The 26,538-nt window shown below is 31.3% G+C and overlaps 2 long non-coding RNA genes and 1 other non-coding gene across 3 annotated transcripts; all 3 read left to right on the top strand.

Moving 5' to 3' along the window:
- Window positions 1–11,419: 11,419 nt before the first annotated feature.
- Window positions 11,420–12,835, top strand: LOC149988244 (uncharacterized). The gene is made up of 2 exons (XR_016505090.1): window positions 11,420–11,458; window positions 12,116–12,835. It is a non-coding gene; the product is annotated as an uncharacterized LOC149988244 (long non-coding RNA).
- Window positions 12,836–14,847: 2,012 nt separating this feature from the next.
- LOC149988243 (uncharacterized) lies at window positions 14,848–16,495 on the top strand. The gene is made up of 2 exons (XR_016505088.1): window positions 14,848–15,849; window positions 16,120–16,495. It is a non-coding gene; the product is annotated as an uncharacterized LOC149988243 (long non-coding RNA).
- LOC112288109 (small nucleolar RNA R64/Z200 family) lies at window positions 15,481–15,572 on the top strand. The gene has a single exon (XR_002971475.1). It is a non-coding gene; the product is annotated as a small nucleolar RNA R64/Z200 family (small nucleolar RNA).
- Window positions 16,496–26,538: the final 10,043 nt, after the last annotated feature.

Raw genomic sequence — 26,538 nt, 5'->3', positions numbered from 1 at the left:
TATCTCTACTTAAGTCATATGAGATAGTCAATATACCAAAAAATAGAAAAATACCACTTTGTCTAATAAAGATTGACAATAATCAAGAATTTAAAATTAAAGAAGCCTTAGACTTAAGATGGAGCCAAAATAAGTTGAAATATCTTATACATTATTATGAATATAATATTAGTGAATTTATATAGAAGTTAATTAAAAATATTACAAATGCAACTAAATATTTTTCATGGAGAACATTCATTACAAACCGAAATAAAGAATGAGGTAATTCTTTACAATATAAAAAAAAACAATTAAGTGAATATTGTATTTTATCTTTCATCTTTGTTTATAATTTTTATATATTTATAGTACTAAGTAAATAAAGAATAAAAAAGTAATAGATTCAACTCATAAAATATTATTTATTTAATTATTGAACAAGGTATTGAGATTGTCACAACCTTTAAGATAGTGTAATAGAGATAAGGCCCTTAAAAAAAGACATGCTATTTTTTAAATAAATGGTAAGATATAACGTGTTTGATATCTTGACTTTAGAAGAAACTTTGAATATTTAGTGATATTATTGGAGGTAGGAACTATTGCTAATGATATGTCATATGTTTTATTTAAAAGAAGCTATAAAGACTTCAATAATGATCAAATAATAAGGTGGTATTCTTGTCTTATTATAAGACACTATTAATTACTGAGAAGTCTTATCATTCATCTTTAAAGTAAACAAAGATCAAAGTGTGTAAAAACTATAATTTTTTGTATCTTGGACTTTTTTAACATGTGATCATTGCTTCTTATAGAGCTTGATCCTAAAAAGAGAGATAAAATCTCTGACATATATATTTATTTAAATAATAATATTTAAATAGAAAAACAATTACTAATATCTTATGGTGATGCTTCTTAAAACCTACATAGATGCAAATTTTATTTTATATATATTTAAAAGTAATTAGTCGGTTAAAAATTAGACCAATAAATTAACCAATATTTTGTAATTATTGGCAACTTGTGGTAAAAGTTGGCTATATAGTAATTATATGAAACTTAGCTTGCAAGTTAGATAGATATCTCACAAGTTAGAAACATATCAATGGTCTTATAAAATGTCATTATATAGCTCCTAATTAGATATTATGTATAGAAGTAAGAATGAATCCTTCTTTATTCTTGTTGATATTTTTTTTGTTCATAAATTTCTTTGAAATATCACTAATATTCTTATCTTCATCAATAATTAGTCTAATTTTAATATTATACTATCTTTGAAAGATTTATATATATATTTTTTTTTAATAATATAAGAATGTATTTATCTTTTGATTATTTTTAATTCATATTTTTGATAGTATGTCTTATATTATGTACTATTATACTAATATATATATATATATATATATATATAAATAAAAAATCAATCTATATTTTTATTAAAGCAATTCATTCTATCTTAACCATCATTGCACCTTTGCAACCTTCTTTTATATTCCTAGCCGTTTTCTATTCCTAATTATTGCTAAGAATTGATGGAGGAGGTTGGAAACATCAAGAAAAAGAGCAATAATTGAGAACATGAGAATGATTCAAAACGAAGATAAGATTGACAAAGTAAAATGATGGTTGAAATATGTGGGTTGATTTAATAAAAATTTGAGTTGCTTTATCATATATATATATATATATATATATATAAAATAGTATTATTTTTATCATAAATATTAATTTTTAATAGACCATGAATTATTACATTAGTTGATATTTATTTTGGCATATATTGTTTAATGTAGTTTTAAGTAATTTTAAAATTATATTTATATCTCTTTAGTTTTTTATAATAGTGGTATTTTTGTATTAAAACAAATAATATATTTATTCATAAATAATTATTTTTATAAATATGAATATCACTTATTTTCTATTAAAATCTTTAAGTCTTTTTAAAGATCCATAAGTATTTTTTTACATATTTAAATAAAGTGACATATATCATTATTCACTTCTGAAAGTCTTTTTTAATTATAATATAAAAATAAAAATAAATGAGTTTTCTAAAATCTTCTAAAAATATTATTTTGAATAATCTCATTTTATTTTTAAGTATTTAATCCAAAAAAATTGTATATATATGTATACGATTATTGGATTTAAATAAAAAAAATCTACAAAGCTATAGTGTAAAAGATCTTTTCTTGAGTGTAGATATTTATAATAGCCTAATTCAATTTTTAAATTATAATTTATAAAAAATTTTGAAATTTTCCTTGTAAAGATTAAAATGAAAAAGGAAGAAAATATTTTTATCTTTTATTGAATTCATATTTAATAATGTGCATACAAGATGTTGATTTTTTCATGTCTTGTATATTCATCTCAAAATACAAATCTTGTTTGACTGTGGTTCTAGACCTTGAAGGAACAATAGACAATGATAACAAAATATAGGAGATGAAAGAGATCACAAGATAGCAAATTTTACAATATACTTTTGTAGTTTAATAAAGCCATGTTTTGTATATTTTTTATTTTTTATTTTTTAGATATCCGATTTTATTGTTCCAATCAGATTTTAGAAAGTATTTGATTTCTTCAAATTGAATTGAATAATAATTCATTCTTATTCATTTTATTATCAATCATTTGGTATTTATATTGCAAATGGTATGCATCATTGTAAGATTGTTCTTACTGACCTTTAATTTAAAATAAATGAAATAAAATTATCATATGTAGATTACATAAATGGATTGCATAATAATCAAATGTTTTTAAATAAATCATCAATTAAATAAATAAGAATTTTTGAGTATAGTAATCAAGGAATGATAATTAATTATGAAATCTAGATAATGGAACCTTAGAAACTGCCTTATCATCTTGAACTTGACTACTTCAATTTTTAATTGCTACAGGTCATGAAATTGTACTTATACATGTTTATGTTTTTTCTTTTTCTTTTTCTTCTCATAATCATCAATTATTTGTACCAAATTCATATAAATTTTTAAAATGCCCTAAAAATAAAAAAACAGTTAATTAAACTTCTTTGTTTCTTTTTTCTCTTCTTTTTTTTTCTTCCTTATATTTCGACCTTTTACTATTTCAAACATGTTTTTATTTTCTTATTCTTGTTGAGAATATTAAATGTAGCCAATGTTTTTTATAATATTTACTGTAGTCTACAATAAATACTATAGTTATAGTATTTGGAATGTAATGGAGAGGAACTGTTTATCTTTTTTCCTTCTCTTCTTGTATACGGGACACAATCAACTCAATAAAATTTTGCGTGAAGCTCTCTCTCCTTAGAAACTCTCTTGTAAGTATGTGTATTACTTACTACTATTCTTAAATGTATATTTGTATTACTTACTACTACTCTTATGTATGTCTATATTACTTACTATTATACTTATGTCTTTCTAAACATTCTCAACACCTTATCAACATCACTCTCTTCTACACACTATTGCAATTTATTTATTTATTTATTTATTTATTTATTTATTTATTTTACTTTAGTCTTAACTCTTCAAATTTATTACTATTCTTGCTCCTTATTTGATTCATGATCTTATTGCACTTCTTTTTGGCCCCTCATACATTAATTTCTTGCTTAGAATACTTGCTCCAGCCCAACCTCCTTGCTGCGCATTACGTCTGCCACTGAACAGCCGCCAAACTATCACCAAACAGTCATTGACTGCTGCTGCCACCTCCGTTGACGACCAACTGCTGCAAAACAATCATCAACCCTGCCATTAATTGCCATTGCCACTCTATCGCCATGTTGCCCTACTACCACTACCTTACTGCTACCGCCTTGTCGTTGCCACCCTGTTGCTGTTGCTTTGCTGCCACAATCTACAACCTTGTTTAAAAATTAATTAATTAATTAATATTTTTGATTTCAAATTCAAATTTATCATCTTATTTGACTTAATATTTTAAGGTACATTTTACTCAACTTTTCTACTTCATCTTGTATTTTCTTTACAGATTTATTTATAACGAGTGTTTCAACATCTTCAACTACTTTTACTATGGTTCTAACTATTACCAGTGTATCCTAATATTTTCAAGTTCTTTTATTTCTACCATTAACTATAAATAGAAATAATTATCTATTATGAGCAAAAATGGTAAAAACAAATTTATTTGTAGAACAACTCTAAGATGCCATTATGTTTGAAGAATCTCCTACAATAAGTATTTCTATTCCTCTTGATATCCGTTAAAAAATACTTCTTTTCTTTTGTCGTCATCTTCTACCTACATTACAACATCAATATTTAGAAATAGAAGATCCTGTAGAACTTTGGAAGAATCTTAAATCCAAGTTTGTTCATCAAAAGACCATTTTTCTTCCATGTGCACATCATAATTGAATACATTTACATATCTTGGATTTTTCAAATTTAAATGCTTTCAATAATGAAATGTATAGTATTGTCTTACAATTATAATTATGTAAACAAAGCATCTCTGAAGAAGAAATGATTGAAAAAACTCTTTCTATATTTCCTCTTGTATCTATTGTACTTACACAGCAATATAGGAACATAAAATTTCAGAGTCATTTTGATCTCATGTCCCATCTACTTCTTGCAGAGAAGCAAAATGAGCTACTCTTGTACAATGGAAAAGCTTGTCCTATTAGAACCATAGTTCTAAAATCTTATGCATGTAATATTTCAAAGTCTAAGAAAAAATTATATAAACATGGAAAACGTGCTCATAAGCATTAGGGCAGTCATAGTTATGACCATTTCTATCTATATGGAAAGAATAAACGTTCTACTATTAATTATAGTAGAAAATAAAAATCAGAGATGCATTCTTGCCATAAACGTGGAATGATTGGACATTTAGCACATGCATGCCGTACTTTAAAATATTTTATTAAAATATTTTAAAAAAATAAGAAACTACAAACTGAGGCTCGTGAAATTTATACCATGGATGCGTCCATGGATTCAATTGGTGTTTATGATTTAGAAGCTTATATGAATGACAAAACCTCTAATGATGAATCAAATGATGCGCTCATTGATTTTGTAATAACACATACTATCTTGTAGAATAGATAATTTTTTATTGAAAAATCTTCAACTTGACAAACTAAAAATATAATGACCATGGCTAAAGCAAATGCATTTTGTTTCCAAGAGGGCACAATGATGGTAAAATTACCTATAAATTCTATTATAAAATATAAACATACGATGTTTATACCCTTAGCACCTAGAAGTCTAATCAACTATCCAGATATGTGTATCAATGGTTATCACCTCTTGACCACCATTTTAAATAAAAAAGAGATTTTGGTTCTTGAAAAGAACCATAATGTTGTTGAAAAAGCTTTTGCTATAGAAAATAGTTTATACGAAATTATAATTTGGCCTTCTATTATATTTAATTTTGCATCATCTATCACAAAGAGTTGTGTTTCTCTCTGCCATGGACAATTAAAACATCCAAGATCTACATTATTTAGAAAGATTATTCCATATATAATTGAGTATAATTTAAAGCGTGTGGTTGTAGACTCTATGAAATTATGTTATGCATGCATGCAAGACAAGATGATTACTTGGCCTTCAATTTGGAAACTTCTACAAGAATTACCACCAATGCTTGAAAGATTACATGGTAATATTTGTAGTCCCATTAATCCAATATCGGGACCATTTCATTATTGTTTACTCCTTATTGATGTATCAGATAAACAATCACATGTTTTATTATTATCAGCTCAAAATATGGTATTTGTCAATCTTATATCTATACTTATTCATTTTTGGGGCATATTTTCTTGATTATTCCATAAAAACATTGCACATGAAAAATGCAAAAGAATTTGCATCAAAGTCTTTTGAAGACTATTGTACTCCAACACGAATTGAGTTGACATATTGTGTTCCATATGAATATGCTCAAAATGGACTTGTAGAGTCATTTATAAAGTGTATACAACTCATTACTTAGCCATTCCTCCTTCACGCAAATTTACCTGTATTTATATGGGGTCATGCAGTTTTACATGTTGTAGCATTAATATGCCTCCACCTTTCTTCTCTTGAAATTGTTTCACCACATGAGCTCATTTTGGGTTGTGTTCTAAATATATCTCACTTACAAGTATTTGGTTGTTGTGCTTGGATTCCAGTATTAGAACCTCAACAGCATACCATTCAAGCTCATCGACAAGAAGGCATATATGTTGGTTTTGATTCACCAAGCATTATTCATATAGTTGATCCATCAACTGGCACATTATTATGTGCACATTTGTAAAATTTTTATTTTGAAGAGAATGTATTTCCATCTCTTGAAGAAAGAATATTCAATCAACAAAGAAATAAAGTACTTATATTTGAAGCATTAGAAATGATTATAATGAATCCTGATCCTAGGACATCTTTGGTTGAAATTGAAGTTGGTAAGATTTTGCATCTAAAATGGATTTCAGATGAAACACTTGATGGCTTCAATAATGTACCTACAATTACAAGAGTTCTTATTAATGAGGTTCAAAATGCACCTGCTCAGATTGCAGTGCCATTGACTACAATATCTCAAGTTATAACAACAACAACTAAAAGAACTCGTGGACCAGTTAAGCAACCACGTAAGAAAAAAGCTATAATATTGACTAATCCTGATATTATTTTTCAAGAAATTTCTACTCATCTTGCAGGGCCACCAATTCATGATGATATATCCATACATAATGTACCTTCAATTCCTATGAAAAATAATCTTAGAATTGGAAGGAATAAGAATAAGTTGAGTAAAAAATTATCTATTTTTATTATGCTACAGACGATATTTGGAACAAACCATCTAATATGATAGATGAATCATTTGTATGTATGATTATAGAAGCCTTTTCTTGTGAGGAAGACGATTGTGAACGTCAAACTATCAAGAAAGTGATGCATCACTTTGATTTGTCAAAATGAAAAACTTCTATTGAGGAGGAGTATGTCTCTTTGCATAAGAAGAAAGTCTTTGGTCTAATTGTAGATACTCTTATATCTCGCCTTCAGGTATATAAGATGGTATTAATATGCAAGTAAGATGCTCAAGGTCAAATAACCTGCTATAAGCTCATCTTGTTGCTCAAGGATTTACTCAAAAATTTGGCATTGATTATGAATCTACATATTTTTCAGTCATAGATTTAATTACTTTTTGATATATTATTGGAATAGCAATTCATGCCACCCTTTAGATACATTTGATGGATGTAATAATTGCATATTTATATGGTTCCACCTAGCTTAAAAATAGGAACTCTAAATAGACTTGCTCTAAGACAATATCATGGTATTAAATTACTTAAGGCCTTGTATGCTTTAAAACAATCTTGATGTATGTAGTATCAACATCTTTAAGATTATTAAATTATACATAAGTTTGTAAGTGATCCACTAATCTTTTGTTTGTTTATCAAATAAGATAAAATTGGTTTTGTAATCATCGCTATATATGTTGATGAACTTAATCTAGTGGACACTAAATCTGCATGTGTTGCATCTATTAATCTACTTATACATGAATTTGAGATGAAAATGTTAAGAAAAATAACTTTGTGCATTGGTCTTCAGATTATGCATCTCTCAAATGGTAGTATTTTTCTCTATTAATTAACATATATTAGACAAATCTTGCAGAGATTCAATATGATTGATGTTTATCTATTATCCACACTAATGATTGGATGCAGTCATGAGGTCATGATTCATATTGCCCATGTAAGGAAGAAGAGGAAATATTGAGAGACTAATATCCATACCTCACAATGGTTGGAGCACTTACATATTTGGCTACATCTACAAGACCACATATTGCATTTGCAATTAGTGCTCTTGCAAGACATAGTGCACAATATTGTATTGTGGTTCAGCTACCATATGAAAATAATGTGATTATATATTTAATATATAATTTACTTAGCAACATGGTGAGAGCCATGTCATTGGATTTTAATTGATTGTAGAGTGTGGTTAAATTACTACTTTAATAAGAGGTTGTTTAAAATGATTACTATTAGAATTTGTATAACTTTATTTTCTTTTGATAGTGGCTTTTGAAATTGATTTTGTTGGTAGTAACTTTAAATATTTAGAGTCATCTTTATTAGACATTGGTGATCCTTGAAGTCTTATTTTGGTTCTTTAAATTTGGTGTTTATGACATATATTGAGTAAATCTTATAAAAAAAAGAATTAGAGAGGGATTTTGGTAGCAAAAAGAGAGTTTAGGGCATCCATATAGATGAATGGAGATGGATGATGAAAATCTCCATTCCTATTGGTCAAAAATCACGACCAATGGGCTTCAAGGAGGCTGCCCGAGGCCACATTAGAGATTAGGGTTAGTTTTTTGGAGGCATTCGAGCTTTGGAGGCTAGGATCAGCAAGTTTAGGTTTTTGGCTATAGTTTTGGTGTAAATTTTGAGTCATTTGGAGTTTATATGAAAGAGATATGGGTGCTCAAAGTTAGGGTGTTGATTTTGTACCTATTGTCACTCTTTTGGATATAACGGACGCATACGGAAAGCAACAAAGGATCGGCAATTGGGGTTGGAGAGAGCACTTTTTTGGCTTGATGAATTCTAAGTTGGAATAAAATAGTTATTGAAATTTGAAATTAGCATTTGGAATCTAAGGAGTTGTAAGTAACTCAAATTACTAGTAGTTGTATTTTGAGCTATATCTTGTGCAATTTGACAAGATTTTGGCTAAGAATTTCTAAGAATGTGTGTTTTTATGTTGCTAAACTTTATACATAAGTTTTGTAACATTTGAATTTAGGGTTTGTGAGATATAAAGAAAATAGTACTTAGGTGCTTGTGAATTAGGGTTTTAGAGCACTTACTAGGATTTTTAAGATGCCAAACAATCGGTAGTAAATTTACAATTGAATTTTTGTAAAGTAAAGCTTAAGGATAAATTCTATAATATCTATAAATTTGGAAAAATCTAAATAGTTGGATCAAGAGATATGAATTTCTAAAATTTGGGAAGAAGAAATCTTTTGCAAGAATATTATATTTTGAAGAGATTTTATTATAACTTGAGTATTTTATAAAAAATAAAAGAGTATTTTGAGAGCCAAGACTTTATATATATATAATAAAGATGGATATATAGAGCTTTGATTGAATTCTTGTATAAAGATGAGAGTTTTTGAGAAGAGATTGTAGTTTTTCTTTGAAATTATTGAAAACCTAATCTATTAGTAAATGATTAGCTATGATTTGGTATAGCCAAGAATGTTAGAAATTTTTTAGATATTTTAGAAAGCCTTAAGTACAAACCTTCTTAAATATAAAAGGGTTTATTAATACAATATCTTTTTGATATTGTAGTATTTATTTGTCTTCTACTTTTAAGGTTAAATAAATTATTGGAGCTTGGTCAATAAGTTAAAATTAAACTCTCTATAACTAAGTACCTAGTATATTCCGAGATAAAAAACCATGCAATATAACAACATCCAACACTACGACATTGGAATGGCATTAAATATTTATTACATTATTTAAAAAGTACTGAAGACTTGAGATTATACTAATTACAATCTATAGATCCAAAATTAGTTGAATATTGTGATGCAAGATATAAATTTGATACTACAACAACTAAATCTCAAACAAGATATGTATTTTTAAGACATAGAGCTGCTATATCATAGAAATCAATGAAAGAAACAATAACTACAACTTCATCCAACCATGCAGAAATTATTGCCTTACATGAAGCATCTCGAGAATGTATTTGGTTGTGATCAATTGATAATTTTATTCAAACAACCTATAGATTTTCATATCATGATTTTCTAATTATCTTGCATGAAGACAATAGTACTTGTATTACATAGATACAAGTTGGTTTCATTAAAGGCAATACGACTAAGCATATTGATCCAAAGTATTTTAGTTATATCCATGACTTGATTACTAATCAAGCACTTATAATTAAGAAAATTGAATCTGCAAATAACTTTATTGATCTCTTCACCAAAGCTCTCTCATTGTGCAACCATTATCAACTTACTTATGGTATTGGAATGCGGCAACTTACTTTTCTTAAATAAGAAAGTTAATGAATTCTTTAAATAATTAAAGTAAATGATATAACTCTCTTTTTCTTTCATCTATGGTTTTACCCTTAAATACAATAAGGTATTCTTAAATAAGGTTTTAATGAGGCAACAATTGTTGATCTTACAAGATTACAAAAAAGTATAAATCATAATTCTATACAAATTTTATATTATGTAAATATTATGATGAGCAAGGAAGAATGTTGAGAGCATTAAATGTAGTTGGCTCTCTCTACAATATTTACTATAGTCTACAGTAAATACTATAGGTATAGTATTTGGAATGTAGTAGAGAGGAACTATTTATCCTCTCCCCTTCTCCTCTTGTATACGAGACACAACGAGATCAATAGACTTTGGTGTGAAGCTCTCTCTCCTTAGAAACTCTCTTGTGTATGTGTGTATTACTTACTACTCTTGTGTGTGTATATTACTTGCTACTACTCTTGTGTCTTTCTAAACATTCTCAACAATTCTTTCACCTTTTCCATCCTTTTTCTTTTTTTCCTTCTTGTTGTTATCTTCTCTTTTTCTTTCTTGGTCTTTTTCTTTTTCTTTCTTGGTCTTTTTCTTTTCCTTTACTTGCTTTTCTTCCTCCTTCCTTTCTAAGTTAAATTATGTTTTGGGGGGCAGTGGAGACAGGCAAACAAATACTCTTTAATGCAGCAAATGGAGCACCACATGGCCACACAGAGGGGTGCACATGAGCAGGGCTTGCAGGCTTGAATAGTTGGAGCTCAGAGGGGGCAGGGGAGATGTCTTTGCTTTGATTTGCTTGGCTTGGCTTAGAGTTACAGACCTAGCTGGTATAGAATTATGAAGGCATGAGCACCTCTCCTATACAAACAAAAGGGAGAGGTGCTCATGCCTTAGCCTGCATGGTGTGTGAGTGTTAGGCAGGCCCATACCATGCCACCCCCACACTTTGCTTCTAGGACAACATTCCTTTCTTCCTTAAAAACCTTAGAAACTCCACCATATTGTGCCTCTCTCATACATGTATTAATCACCTCTTTCAGGTGGGCATCTTCAAAAACAAGACGGATGAAGTTGTTCTACATGGATGAATGATGTACATTAAATCGTTGGTCGTGCCTGATCTAAGAAAGGTGTTTGAGGCTGGGACACTGGGGCAGTTTTTTTTACTACAAAATAGCGTCCGCTAATCCGACGTGGCAGCCAGCTCGGATGTTGTAAGGGTAGCACAAATGATGAGTCGTCTCTCTCTCGCTTGTTGTGGCAAGGAGCTTCACTTGGAATGGTATAAGCTTCTCTTCGCTCGTCTAGAAGAACTATTCTCCCGTTCTTCACCTGCCCTGCTTTGCTTCGACCTGCAAGCAATCAGGTACGTGAATGTTGCTTCTCTCCCCCGTGATCCGAGTAACGGAATGCTGGATTAGGAATAACGTGGTGTGTTCAGGATTTGGCCCCTTGTGGAGGCAGTAGTTGACGGCAAATCTGTAGTTAGGTGTTACCTTCTTTGAGCAATCGAGGATTGGCGCTTTGAAAGGTCATTTGAATCACTCTTTTAGATTGTCGCTCGTAGTGAGATGGTTTTTTGTATTTTTTGGTAGCTTTTTTCTTTTCTTTTCTTTGCTGCAGTCGCACGGCGCAGAATCTTCCTTCTGTCCTTTTTGTATAGATGTGGAGTCGATCTACCATTGCCGTTTTGTTTAGGAGGGCTGTTTCTCTATGCTGGTGTAGATCGATGTTAAAGTGATAGAGCCTGAGAGGCTTCCCGTGTTGCTGGCACTTTGCTCTGGCATTCTCTGTGATAATATGAATGTATTTGTTGGTTGTAAGCTGATCTGTGAGTTTGTGAGAAAGAAAGAGCATTTAAATAAGTGCTTCTTTGAAACTTTCCTAATTCAAAAATTCAATAATTGCTTCGTTTGATAAGAAGCTTTTGCGTGCAGTGGTGTTTGGCAGGTTCATCAATCTGTCTGCTCGATCTGCAAATTTGAGTAGCTGTTGATTTCTGCGGAAATTATTTCCTGTTCAGGTTCATTGTTGGCTACACCTTTAGCGAGGATGACATCTTACGAAAGGCAGGATTCGAACGGCTGGGCAGATCAATGGGACAAAAACTTCGATGAAGATGCCAATGGCAGTCAGGGGAGACGGAAAAATAGTAGGATGGCCAAGGTGAAGGCCGCAGCGACCAATAGTGTGGAAAGGACAAGGAGTGCAGCTTCCGTGAGTGCACAAAAAGTGAAGTTGGGCACCTCCACCAGCCTCCGTTGGATCAAGGAGAAGGTCCAACGAAAGAAATGAGTGGAGTTTCTGGATTCGGTTGACGCATAAGAGTCACAGCGATTAAAGACTCATTCTAACGGGCTTGAGAAATGGTGTGGTGTACAGATCTTTGTACGTATTGTTGCATCGCTCACCTTGTTCTTCTCATCGGCACGATGAACGCTGATAAGGTTTCTGGAATTTAATCGTTAATAATCCCTCGCACAGTTGCCTCGCCATCGTTGGTAAATAAGGGAGGTATTCCTGAACATGTAAGAGGAGATTGGAGAGTTAGTGGACAGTAGGGGGTTGCTGGTTCTAGATATAACTAATTCACTGGGATCCTTGGCCAATTTGAGTTTACAGTGAAAGATTGTCTTGGAATACTCGTTAAATTCAAATCCTACACTGATCGGCCTACGAGTGTCCTCTTTCTTAATTGAGGAGAGAGCCTGCTTAGGCACAATGCTGGTTTTATTGGCCCACATTTTAGATTCCCACATTTTTCTGGTTAGAGAGTTGCTGTTCGCCAAGTTTACTCGAATTCAGTGATACACAGGTTCTTTGCAGTGAGTGATTTAATTGTGATTCATGCAGAAAATGTGCACATGAGGTTACATGTTTCTGGCGATTGGGACATGCAAACCCTCGTAGTGTTATGAGCTTGCTGCCGACAAATAGTGCATCCGATGAATTGTCAATATCTTAGGTCATGTGGAGTTTTACGACTACTCATGCTAGCTTGCAGATGAGTGGTTATGATTGATTTTGTGGGTCCATGCTTTTGAATTCACTTTGCAAATCTGCTAGTCATTGTAACAGATTCAATCATTTACTCTGTGATCCTTTCAACCACTGGGAGTGTGCCCTCACAATCATGTGAGAAAAGCTTATGATCATTTTCTCTTGGAAGGTAGCTGCTCCCTTTCTCCAACTTCTGATTGTTCTGTTACGAATTGCAGGTGATTGACAAGAACATGCCATGTTGCTTCTTCGTAGAACTTTCGCTGAGTAGAAAAACACGTCGATTTTAAGTTTTTCGCAATATGTTAGGACAGGCAACTCTTGCTGAGGTTCACAAGCTACACATTGCTACAGTCAAACAGCTTTCTGTAAATGTAAAATACTGTGACAAACTGGGTACATTTTCTCTTAAAAATTCTTTTGCACTGTGTGTGTTTGACTTGAGCAATACATGTAGAAAACAGTAAGCCATGTTGCAACAATAGTATTCAATGGGTGTAGATGCGAAGTTCTTTTCAGTTTGTTGGGTGAGGATCTTCGTAACCTTTTCCTGAGGCTATTGATGATCTTTTGATGGAGAGAGTCATCTAATTCAAAGATGTTAACAGAGATATCCTATTTCATCATACTTAAGTTGAATATAGGATCACTGAGTGTGAATATTGAAACTTTAAAGAAATTGTTGATTGTTTACTAAGTAATGTATAGATTCTTGTTAACATTTTAAAATATTATTTTTTATTTTTATTCTTACATTAGGTAATTGTTGTGCAATACATAAATGTCACAAAGTGTATAGATTGTATTTGAATTGTGTAATTCCTTTCGTGCCAAGACAAATTGTTTTATTTTATTTGTGTCGATAAAAATCAAATATATATATATATATATATATATATATATATATATACATTCGAATATCTTATTATTATTTTCAAATGAAATAGAATATGAAAATAAAAATAACTAGGTTTTTTAAAAAAAGTAACTAAATCCTTAATTAGATTGATAATATGAATATTCCCTTTCAGTGATGGAATAAAGCATTAAAATTTTAAACGTTTAGAAATTAACCTGACTTTTGTCTTTTTCAAAGTTCCATTAAAAAACTTGTCAAAGCATCATTCAAGGTTCAGCTACCTTAAATTTACACACATTAACGGATCTAATAATTAAAACAGTAATAAAGATATTAACTCTACTTAAAACATAAATTATCAAACTAAGAACAACATATATGCATGTGTACTCATGGGTATGGTTTTTTTTCATATAACTTGAATCTACATACATGCATTTACATATAAGTAGCATATGAAGAAGTCATGTCTAATCCAAAAGTGAACAATTTTACAGTACAACAATCAGCATTTAATTTCTCCAATAGAAAAGTTTGGGGATATTGCAATACAACCAATATCTTTATAGTTTACAAATTTTAAGATCATACCTTGGTGCATGACAAACATGGGTTAAGCAGTAGGGGACACTCACTCATTCTTCCTACACATCTCAGTTACTCTGCTTGCTCTTGTGCTCATGTCCCTATTATCCTTCACTGCTATCTCATAACCCTAAACACCACACAGCCGGAAAAAGGGGCCGGCGCAGTGGCGATTTGCCCGGTAGTGGACATGGGAGAGGTCCTATCCCCACCGTTAGATCTTGTAACCCTAGATCCAGAGGTTTAGATCACAAATCAACCACCTAGCTTCAGCATATAAATTTCACCGCTGTGTGCATCTTGCAGAGTATCTCAAATCGTCTCCTTCAATCTTGTGCCTCGCCTAATTGCGTTACTTCTACCTTTCGAAATGTTGTGTGTATTAAATATTTGTCTTTGTCTGCAGCCCTCCGCTAGCTCTCTTGTTTTGTTTTTGAGACTGGCGAATTAGGATTTGACTCGAGATCTGTTTCTGCGATAGTTTGTACACCTATTCAGTGCCGGCCTCTGACGGTTCTCAATTCAAATCAGACTTCTGTTGAAAGGTCTCCTTTCTATCGTAACGTGAAGGGGAAGGGAAGGGGTGTATGTGGGTCGACAGCCTGATGTCACTTTTTTTCTCTCATCCTGTGAAATGGACAGCATCAGATATTGTTCGGGGCTGCCCAATCTGGCACTGACGTGTATAATTCTGTGACTTGGATAATGATGAGACCAACATTTTTCCAACACTTGGACTGATCTCCATGATGTACAAACATGCTGCGTTCTTTCTGAATCCTACTTTGGATCTCCGAGGTTGTCCTGGGTGAATAATGCCTCGTAATACTTGCAAGCTGAAGTGCCTGGGCACATTTACTCGCCGTGTGATGTGTATAGTGGGGTATCAAACGTTCTGCCTGAGTGGCTTAGAGAAATTCTGATATATCGCCTCGTTACGCAGTGATCCACTGTGATGAATAAAAAAAATTTACATGTTAGACTATGGAGATGTCAATTAGACATCAATGAATATCAACAGTTCTCTGAGTGGATCATCAATTATTAAGCACATCGCTGGCGACCCAGCCGATGCTGAAATTCTATCGAAGAAAACGATAATTGGAAGTGAATTATACTAAGGTCACGACTAGCCCCTTCTACAGACGCCAACATTGGACATCTACTAAAAACTAGAAGTGGAATTGCACCATTTCATTTGTGTCGCTCAATCCTCGAACGTTCGGAGGTTCCAAGCTTGCAGCAATGTGCTTGAGCGCACTGGAGCGGCAGTGTGATTACAACGACTTTTACTGGCGTCGTGAGAACATCAGGTTGTTGTCAGATGGAACCCAAACAGAACAAAAACTATAGACCCAGTCTCTAGATTGTAGACGACGATCCATTTGCCCCTTGTTACATGCTACCAGTTCTGATTTTGGCTCAACTGCTTGCATGCTGACTGTCCCATTCAACACCTTCCTACAATTCTATTGCCACCTGCTCCGACATCTGAGAGATGTCAAAAGGAAGTGACCCGATAAACACATTCTAGTAGATCTGACCCGAGGGTGTGGCTAACTGTATCTTTTGTGTGGAGGCAGTACCAGAAGACAAGTATTGCATGGAGCATTAGAACTTTCGCTACGAGGCGCTGCTCTCACATAGTTTGGGCATTGTCGTAGGTGTAGCCGTGGACTGGAACTTTTTGGATTTAGATTCGTCCCCTAAATAACACCTTGTTAGCTCTCGCGATCTTTGATACGTTTAGCGGTTGCGTTCCTTAATTGCATAATTGAACTGTGCTCCAGTTGCAAGCAAGTTGGCCCTATGAGTGCCAACTTCCTAGAACGAGGGAACTTGATAATTCTGCCACTGAAAAGAGTGGTTAGGCCATAACTTCCCTTTTAGTGTGTGAACTGCTGTGAAACTGTTTCGGCAGAAGATTTACCTTGTAATTGTCTTTGTGATGCTTACTAATTTGTTGCACCTGGATCGTATGTGGTTGTGGAAGCAGTCAATTGTGGTTTAGTTTTCAGATGGGTGAAGGAATAAGAACGTGAAGTGGCAGGTGGACTCTCGACGTTAACGTTGTCACGTCATTGGCTTGTGTCAATCCTGAAGTCCAAATATCCAAGACTTTCTGTGCTCACTGCTCCTACTGTTGAACCTTGATCCCAATTAAACCCTTACACCGCACGAAATTTTCTTCTATATTAACAGAAAGCTAGTGTCATTTAGTTTACTCTGAATTATGCACACGAAAAGGAAAATGATGGCTCTTTTGAAAAACATGTTTGTCCTTGAGTGGCAGAGTGATTAGAAATACGTGCGTTGTATTTGCTTCGGACACATGGTCGTTACGGAACTTGCTTCTTCGCTTCCTCGCAAATGTGCTCCAACTGTCTGTGCATATATGGTACATTCAGGCACTCTTTGTGTCAATTTTCCTTTAGCGAGGTCTACCTTCAAACCTTACTTCCAACGCACACGCAGGTAGTGTAACCAACATATCTGCATTGGTCAAGCGTTGGCTGATCATCACGTCCTTTACATCGATCCTTATCGGTAAGAGCTAGAATCAACTTCGTGAATAATGTCGTAGATGTTTGTCAAAATATCGATTTACAGGTCTCCACTCAACTGCTAGCAAATTCGTGATCATGACTAGAGATTGAGTTTAAATAAGGAGCGATGTGACCAGTGTAATTGCCATACCTCACCATTGTCATGGCAGCAGGTTGGCTAAGCTTATTGACATTCTCCTTACATGTCGGCGCGTTTCATTTAGTGTATTCCTGAGTGCGAAGCCTACTGGAATCGGTTCAGCATTTGGAGAATTTCTTAGTATAACAGGGTAAACAATGATTAGTATATCTTGTTAAATAACAAATTCGGCTCTTTAAAATCTTTCCAGGCCAGATGCGCAGAAAGATCTAAACTGTATGTGTATGATACACCGTCATTTTAAATTTTTTTGTAGTATTGCTGGCGTTTTTCTTTTCTTTTTCTTTTTCTTTTTTCTTTTTATGTTGTGAAACGCTCCCCAGTTTGTTTACGCATAACATACAGTTTACTTCGCACTGAAGAGTGGCCTGAGGGTCCATCCCAACCTCTTCAAACTGACTGTCGCTGTACCCCACTCGTGCTCTTTGACTTCCTATGACTCGTCTTTAGCAACAGTGCTGCATCTTTCAGAAAGTTAAAGTTGAACATGACCTTTTCAACTTCACCTGTTGATGCCTTCTCAATCAACCATGGCAAATAGTGGGTGCCTTCATTGGTGGCTAAACTGATGAGTACAAACTTGAAGTCCTGAAATCATGTGATGTTTGTGGGTCAGTTGTGAACGTTTTTAAACGACATGAAAGTCATCACACTTCTCATGTGAGGATAGAATCTAAACTCAATTTCAATGGCAGGTACAGACAGTTCAGTTTCCCTTTGAGAATGTGGAAAGCATCCATGTTTTAGAATACAAACAATATATGTTCTTTTCACTTCATCTGTCTAATAAGTTGATGAAAGTATGGATTGAAACAATTGAGGCAAAACCTGGCCCTACGGAAGTCATACTTTTGATTTCAACGGTAGAGGAGGAGTTGTTTCAGCTTGGGATCTGCAAAAGGCAGCCAAATCTTTGTGGTCCGACTGTCCTTGCATGCTCCATCGCCAGCCTCACTGATCACTACCGAAGTATAATAATCGTTTTTTCCCTCTCTACTCTCCAACTTATCTCCTTCCTTCCTTCCTTCCTTCCTTCCTTCTCTCCCTTTGTGGTCATGAGTGAACGTGAATGAATGAACCTTCTGTATGAGAAAATTGACCCTGGCACAGTATTCTTGGATTTTACTTAATTTATCTTAATTCCATGGGATTCAAAATGATGTGATCTGTAAAGTTTGGCAAACCTTCTTCTCGACAAACAAATTGAAAGGAAAATTGGAGAAAGTTTGCATGTGAGGGGAAAATTGGATGTTCTGTTATGCTCTGATGTTTTTTTTAGTGGCTATTCTAACACTAGATTTATCATTTACTTATCAAATATTCTGTTTTTTTCAGAATAATTAGATGTATAAATATTTGCAGCATGATATTCAAGATCAAAAAACATTGCTACATGGTGGTTTTTATTTGAGTTGGATTAAATTAATAATGGAAAACATAAAATAAAGTGTAATAAAAAAAGTTTAAAATAAATAAATTTGAATTTGAATTTTAAAAAATGTTAGACCACCTCCCAGAAGTTGCTAATTTATTTCCCACTACACATATATATGCTGCACTGTTTCCTTTTTGGCTACACAGTTGATGTTTTTATTCACAATGGTGGTTATTTCTCATGAAACAACATCAAACATGGGCCAACTTTTAACTTCATTCTGCATTGAGAGACAGATCTTGTTATACAAAGTCCCCAAATACATAACCCGCAATCCAGGAAGTGCTTTCGACCATTAGTTGTAATACCCGTTGCTCCCAAAACGAGGTTAATACCATGAACTGCTAGCACGAAGTTGATACCCGTCTAGTGCACTCCAAGATCCCCAACAGCTAGGATGGGTATAGTGATCAGACCACAGGGCTAAGTGAATGATGACAAACTGTCCTGCCTCGCCTGCGGTGAGGAGCCACTGGAAGACCCGGTCACCCTCATCCACTCAGGGATCTAGATACACCAACAGCGTTGTGACACGTGTTAAACTTGACAGTTCTGGCTGGATCGGCGACCTCCAGGAATTGTTGCCATGAACCAGGACTAATTCTTGGTGGCCCCCACATAAACAGTTTGGATAGCGTGTCAAATATATACATTTACAAACAAACCCATATATATTATTATTATTATTATTATTGTTTTTGATAGATGTCCTTGAGCAAGGGTGCTTTGGACTGCACTCTTCTGTCATGTCTCGGACATGATTCTTGACAAATCTATTTCCTCTCTAATAAATTAATTTTGATGTTGTTGCTACTGCTCCCCACTGACAGCTTCCTCAAATTTTGAAGCCATAGATTCCACTGTACAGAAGCCCTAACAATTATTTAATAATCACTCGCACTCATCTACCATGTTTTTTTATGGTTTATCCACCTGTACAAACATTATAAAGTTTGATTAAAAGCAATAGGTACTTTATGGAGGGTTTTTGTTAAAGGTTAAACAGTTTAAACTTAGGGTTTAGAGGTTTAGGACCCATGGATTTAGGGTTATTGGACAAATGAGTATGATTTCATTGGATGGTTTTGAAGGTGAAGGTAATCTTCATCAATTTTTGTTGATTGGTTAGCCCTTTTTTGCCATTTCAACACTAATTAATAATTTTCTTGAGCATAGAAATATGTTTTGTACAAAGACACCATTGATAATTTAGGTGAATTTTCAATAACATGTGAGGTCCATTAGGATTTTGGTCAAAATTGAAGGTAGGTGCAATTCCATGCATAACTCTTGGTGTTGGTTACTCATTTTCAACTGTTGTTCAGTGGGAAGTAAGTGCACACTAAGAATCATAACAAAATAATTGCTGTTGTTGAAGTATTTATTGAATGTATGATGATATGAATATATGACCAATGGATATAATCCAAATTAAAGACTTCTGTTATACATAAATTATGAGTTTCTATACATATTTCTCTATATATATACACACACACATGCACACACCCTCCCACCTACACTTTGTTTGAATGCTACAAATAAAATTGTCTTCCTACATGGGACATATAAACTCTAAAAATATTCAATTCCATGTGTTGCATATGTGTATGCATAACATCAGCACCAAACATACAAAAGATTCCAACTTTTATATAGATAGATAGATAGAGGGTTGTTGTTGTTGTTGTTTTTTCTGTTCTTTTTATTTTTAAATTTAATTTAATGTAACCAATTTAACCCCAAGTGATTGTTGTAAGTGAAATTGTTTCCAAGTATAAAATCAAATGTGGTCTGAAACAAAAGTGAAACAAAAAACAAGGAACATCTATGTGCAATTGAAACTTTTCTATGTTTCTATATATATTCCTTTATACATATAGAGAAATATATATAGAAACTATGTGCATGTGTGTGTGTATATATATAGAAAAAACAAGGAACATCTATGTGCAATTGAAACTTTTCTGCATAGGAAACAAAGCTGCAATATCTCTACACACAACCCAAGTACAAAATGTCATTAGTTTAATGTTTCTAAAGGTCACAACTAATGATGGAAAATTTAACATGTTTACATGTTTATTCAAAGACTCAACTGTAGACCAATTTGCAGTCAAGAACATCCAACACAAGTTTCAATTCCTCAAAACAAATTGGACAAGAAATTAGGTTATTTGGTCCTTGCAAACAGCCACAGACAAGTTCCATCCACAGGTGAGAAGCTGGTTAATCCTGCCCCAGCCAATGCTGCTTTCTTCTGTGTGCAGCTGCATAGGAAGTTGAGCCCACACTCTAAGAAATCAATGCCTGCTGCAATTACTGACTTTTAGACAAAGACTCTATTTACACCACAATCTAGCTCTATTCCACTGTCCAGATCTTCAACAATTAGCATGGCATCATATTATACCCTACTCTTTGCTTTGAATGAACATGGATAATGTGGGCCAATGTTGTAGATTTTGTTATGTTTTAATATGAGTTGGCAATTCACTTATTGAAAGCAAGGTGGGGAGGGAGAGACAAGGCACATTGTGTGATTCAGGCTTGTTACCTATTCTGTGTGGTAAAAATAGTTCAAATCATCAGATACTTTATTCTTTCCCTAAAAGAAAACAAGAAAAAATTATGAGCTATTTCTGGGGCTTTTTTTAAACTAAAATTTACACCAAGAATTGTGTGTTTGTGTGTGTGGAAGGCCTTGAGGTGGAGTATTCTGGAACCTATAATGGTGCTTGGAGTTTAACATACCCTTCTAAGAAGCACAATCCAAGGACAGGCATGTCAACAACATGAAGACTAAGCTTTGCTTTTATCTAGTCACCAAGAGGACCTTTCTAGAGCTCCTTTGCAGAGTCACATGGGAACACTGTTGCCATGACATAAAACATGATTTGAAAATGGCTTCCTATAGAAGTTTTTTTTTTTTTTTTTTTTTTTTTTTTTCCTATCATGAGGCTTTCTAGACAGCCACTTCCATTATGGTCAAATAGGTGCAATCGTGTTTGCTATCTGGGATTCCTTGAGATTATTTTTTCATGCATATTAATAATTAAATAAAAAATAGAGTATGGTTGGTATGGGGGACAGAGACCTACTGCTGGTTATGATGGTGGGGTCAAAATAACATCAAGTAAAGTTGATTTAATATTTTTCTTAATGTGTTGCAGAAGTTAATATGTATGGTTGAATATTTTAGATCTTTAAAATAAAAAATAAAAAATAAAAAATTGTAGATGCAATGGTGTACATCAAAGCATACCACTAATAATATTTGATATTACAAAAAACATGGTACAGTAACAAAATAATTCAGTAAAAATTAATAAAATAAAATAAAACCACAATAAATTAAAATGTAAATAATAATAGAACTTCATTAGATTGCTACAAATGAATATTTTTTAGAATCTTAGAAGGTTTCTATATTACTCGTAGTTTAAATGATATTAGTATTTCTTAAAAGATATATATTTGAAATAATATTTTAAAATTATTTTACTTATAAAATATAAAATATTTATATTTTAATATGCTTGGAACAGATTAAAAATTTAATTAATTAATTAATTAATTAATTAATTAATTATTTTAAAATTCAGTTTTTAAACCACAAAATATAAATAGCACAATTATAAATTTAAAAGACACAGCATTTTATTTAAAAACTCTATACATAAATATAGTTTTAGATTCATCTTAAATTTTATATTTAAATGATAATGGGTTTTCTTACAAGGATATCATTGTATCGATTTTAGTTTGACTTAATTATTTACAAATAACTTCACAAAACACTATCAAACAAGAATTCTACCATAAAGTCTCTTGAGTAGTCAAACATGCTTGTTTCCTAAAACAATTCCTTCTTAAATAAATATCAGAATGTTATACTGTTGCATCACTTATTTGGATAGGGTAAAGAATAATATTCAGTTTCTCTACGAGTTAAAAAATAATAATTTTTTCAACATGATTTCCTTTTATTTGAAATTTAATAATTTAGCATTATATTACAATACGTTTCTTATATATTTTTTTTCTAATTTTATTTTCTTTAAAAAATATAATAATTGATATAGGATTATTAAATTAATTATGGTAAAATTATAATTAAAAAATAATACCTAAATTTTAAGCTATTTAAATTATTTAAATTATTTAAATTCTTATCAGCTCATTTCTTGTTTCTAGTCTAATTTAAAGAGTCTCCAATTTATAATAACCATTATATTTATATTTATATTTTTTTAATATAATTATTTATTTATTTATTTATATTTATTTATTTTTAAAAAAATACTCATTTATTTACTTTTATTCTTTGAATTCTTATCCTTGATAATTAATAGATTAATAAGATTTAAATATATAATAAGATATTTTTATCTAAAAGCTTTCAACATAGATATCAAATTAATATTAAAAATATATAAAATCAATAAAGTTATCTTATTATATATATATTTTTTAATCTTATAATAAAATTAATGATTATATATATATATATATATATATATATATAAGATTTAATAAATTGTAGAAATTAAAAATATTATTAGTCAATGAATTAAATAAAAAACAATTTTAAATAGATTCAAGATTATCCTAATCATCATTAAAAAAAAAAAAAAAAAAAAAAAAAAACTCTAGATTTATCTTCTATTGCCAAATGTACAATCAATAAAAACCAACTACATTCATCATGATTACCATATTCTCCATTATAATTACAATTAATGTCACATGTCACAAATATGTATATTTACTTCAATAATTACATATATGATTAAATAGAAATAGATAAAAATTGATTAATTTCATAATATCTTTTAGAAAAGCTTTTTAGAAGCTTTATAGATACTACTTTGACTTTATACATGTTTGTAGTTAATTGATAGGTTAAAAATTTGATCAACAAATTAACTAAATATCATATATATTGATAGCTTATAGAACAAGCTAATTATGTGGCACACATATAGAAAACTTGCCTTGTAATTTAAAACATGTATATAGCAAAGTCAACATGTGTTAGAGCTCCTATAGAACATTGCTATATACTTCTTAGTTAAATAGTATATATGAAGGCAAGAGTGAAGCCTTCTTTACTTTTGTCAGCTCTTTTTTTGCTTCTAGTTTAGTTTTAAGAGTTTCTAATTTTTTAGCTTTTAATAAAAGTCATTGTAGTTTTTTATTTTATATATATATATATATATATATATATATAATTTATCATATTTTTTTGATTTATTTCTTAGTTTTTTAAGTATCTCTTTTGAGTTATTATCTTTGATAGATTGATAAGAATACTAATTCATTGTTCTTGCTTTGTGTTTTAAAAGTGAATGGATTACTCTACTTTCATTGTTGTATTTCAAAAGTTGTAGACTATATACTTTAAACTAATATTTAATTTTTCATATTAAATTTTTTTATAAAAATAACGGATTATTTTTCTTTGTAGAAATTTTTATTTAATATTAGATATTATAAACTATTGTATTCTAATTTGATTTGTAGTTTTATTAAGTTATTTGAAATAGAAGGAAAAAATCATTGATGCTACATTTGGTAAAAGTGAGAATAGATTTGAAATATTGAAGATCTTCATAAGATTGTTAACACTCTCAGGATAGAAATTTCATGCATCACCAATTTCAATTATAGAAACACTATTCCTATATATATGAAAGAAGTCTAGAGTCTACACTAAGAAGTTATGAATTGTAAAAAAATAAGTAGATTGACCTCACAACAAAATCTATAAGATATCATGGACATACACATGTAAACCAATAATTACCTATATGATTAGATAAAAGTAGATTAATTCCATAATATCTTTTATAGAAGATTTCTAAAAGCTTCATAGATAGTGCTTTGACTTTATACATATCTATAATTAAATTTTTAAATTAAAAACATGGTCAACAAGTTGGTTATGTACCATACATGTTGATAGCTTGAAGAAGAAGCTAACTATATAGCCCATATGTACAAAAATTGCATTATAAGCTAAAACATGTGTCCTGCAAAGTCAACACATATGAGAAGTCCCATAGAACATCACTATATAGTTCCTAATTAGATAGTATATATAGAGGCAAGAGAAAAATCTTATTCACTTCTATCAGCTTTTTTCTTGCTTCTAGTCCATATTTAAGAGTCTCTAGTTTCCTTGTCTTTTGGCAATAGCCATTCTAGTTTCTTTTCAATATACATACTACTTTATTGCTATTTTGTCACTTTTCTTTTAATATAGATTTTTTAGTTCATGTCCTTGACAGATTGATAAGAATACACTTATAATAATAGAGCTTTATTTTTTCTTAATTAAGAGTGGATTACTTCTTTTTCTTGATTAGACATAAGCATATTAGAAGTTGGAGATTATCCACTTTCAAACTAATATTGTTCTTAGTATCTTCTTTGTTCTTAAGTCCCCTCTTTTGCTTCTCTTGAGCAATATTAGACATTTATTTTTTAAATATTATCATGGCAGAGCTTGTTGAAATAAAGAATGCAATGGTCCAAATACAAGAACAATTGAGAAAGTTAATGCTTGGAATGCATCAACTTAGTTTACCACCACAAGGAGCAACAAGAATGGCAGGAAGTGAAGATGTAGATATGATTGAAGCTGCTTCAACATCTGCATCCAATCATATTCCTTTTATTATGATGGAACATCCTTCTGATACTAGAGAATCAAAAATTACCATGCTTAAGAAGTTTGATGGCGTAAGATCTAAGTTTTGAAGATTTATCAATCAAGTACAATTTATGATTGAACTTCAATCCCGAAGCTATCCAATTCCAAAATCAAAAATTAGATTCATTGGTACACTTCTTTCAAATTCAATATTATTACGATTTTTCATCTTTTTTTAAATAATAAAATCTAATATTAGATAATTTAGAAGTTTTTTTTAGAAAAGTTTTGATTAATGTATGAAAAACATGATGCAACTTGTGTTGCAACCAATAAGATCCATATATTACAATAAGATAATTGATCCATAATATTATATGCTTCACAATTTTAACAACTTGTAATTCATATCAAGTAGGATGATACTGCACTTATTAACCAATTTTTTTATGGATTATAATATAAAGTAAAGAAATTGATGCTCAACTTACTTGATCTTCAAATATTAAATAAAACAATTGACTTTGCTATGAAGTATGACAATTGACTTTTTAAATTTCAATCTGAGAGTCAAACAAGTAGGCCTCAATAATATTATATTTTAATGGCAACACCAATGCCTCTTCAGTATATATATTTAGAAGTAGAGGATATACAAATTGATGCAGTACATTTCAAACTTCTTACTAAGTAATAAAAGACTGGTCACTATTAAGAAGGATTTTTCTTATATTGTGTAGAAATTAAGTACACTACTCAATATTATCTAAAGAAGTGACACAATTATAAAATGAGAAATATAAATGTTAAAGAAGATAATATATCAAAAAATGAGTTTGTCCAGTTATAATAGAGATTGTACAATTAAAATCTTATACAATATCTAATGAAGGTCATATCATCTCTTCAGAACCATTTCTTTGTTTTATATTAAATATTATTTTAAGACCTAAACATTACAAAGCCTCTACTTTTTTTAGATTTAGGAGCCTCAATGTATCTCTTAGATAAAGAATTTGCTAAAAGACTTAACATAATTTTAGTAAAAAAAACTAAATTTATTCACGTAGAAGTCATAGATAGTCATCCATTATCTTTTGAAGATGCTACTTATGAAATCCTTCATATAAAAGTAATAACTAATGATCATGATAGCTTTGTGGTATTTAATATTATTAAATCTTACTCTAATCTAATCATTAT

Source organism: Physcomitrium patens, chromosome 10, assembly GCF_059467195.1.
Source record: "Physcomitrium patens ecotype Gransden chromosome 10, ASM5946719v1, whole genome shotgun sequence".
NCBI classification, from domain to species: domain Eukaryota; kingdom Viridiplantae; phylum Streptophyta; class Bryopsida; order Funariales; family Funariaceae; genus Physcomitrium; species Physcomitrium patens.
This window is presented reverse-complemented; position numbering and strand designations above follow the sequence as displayed.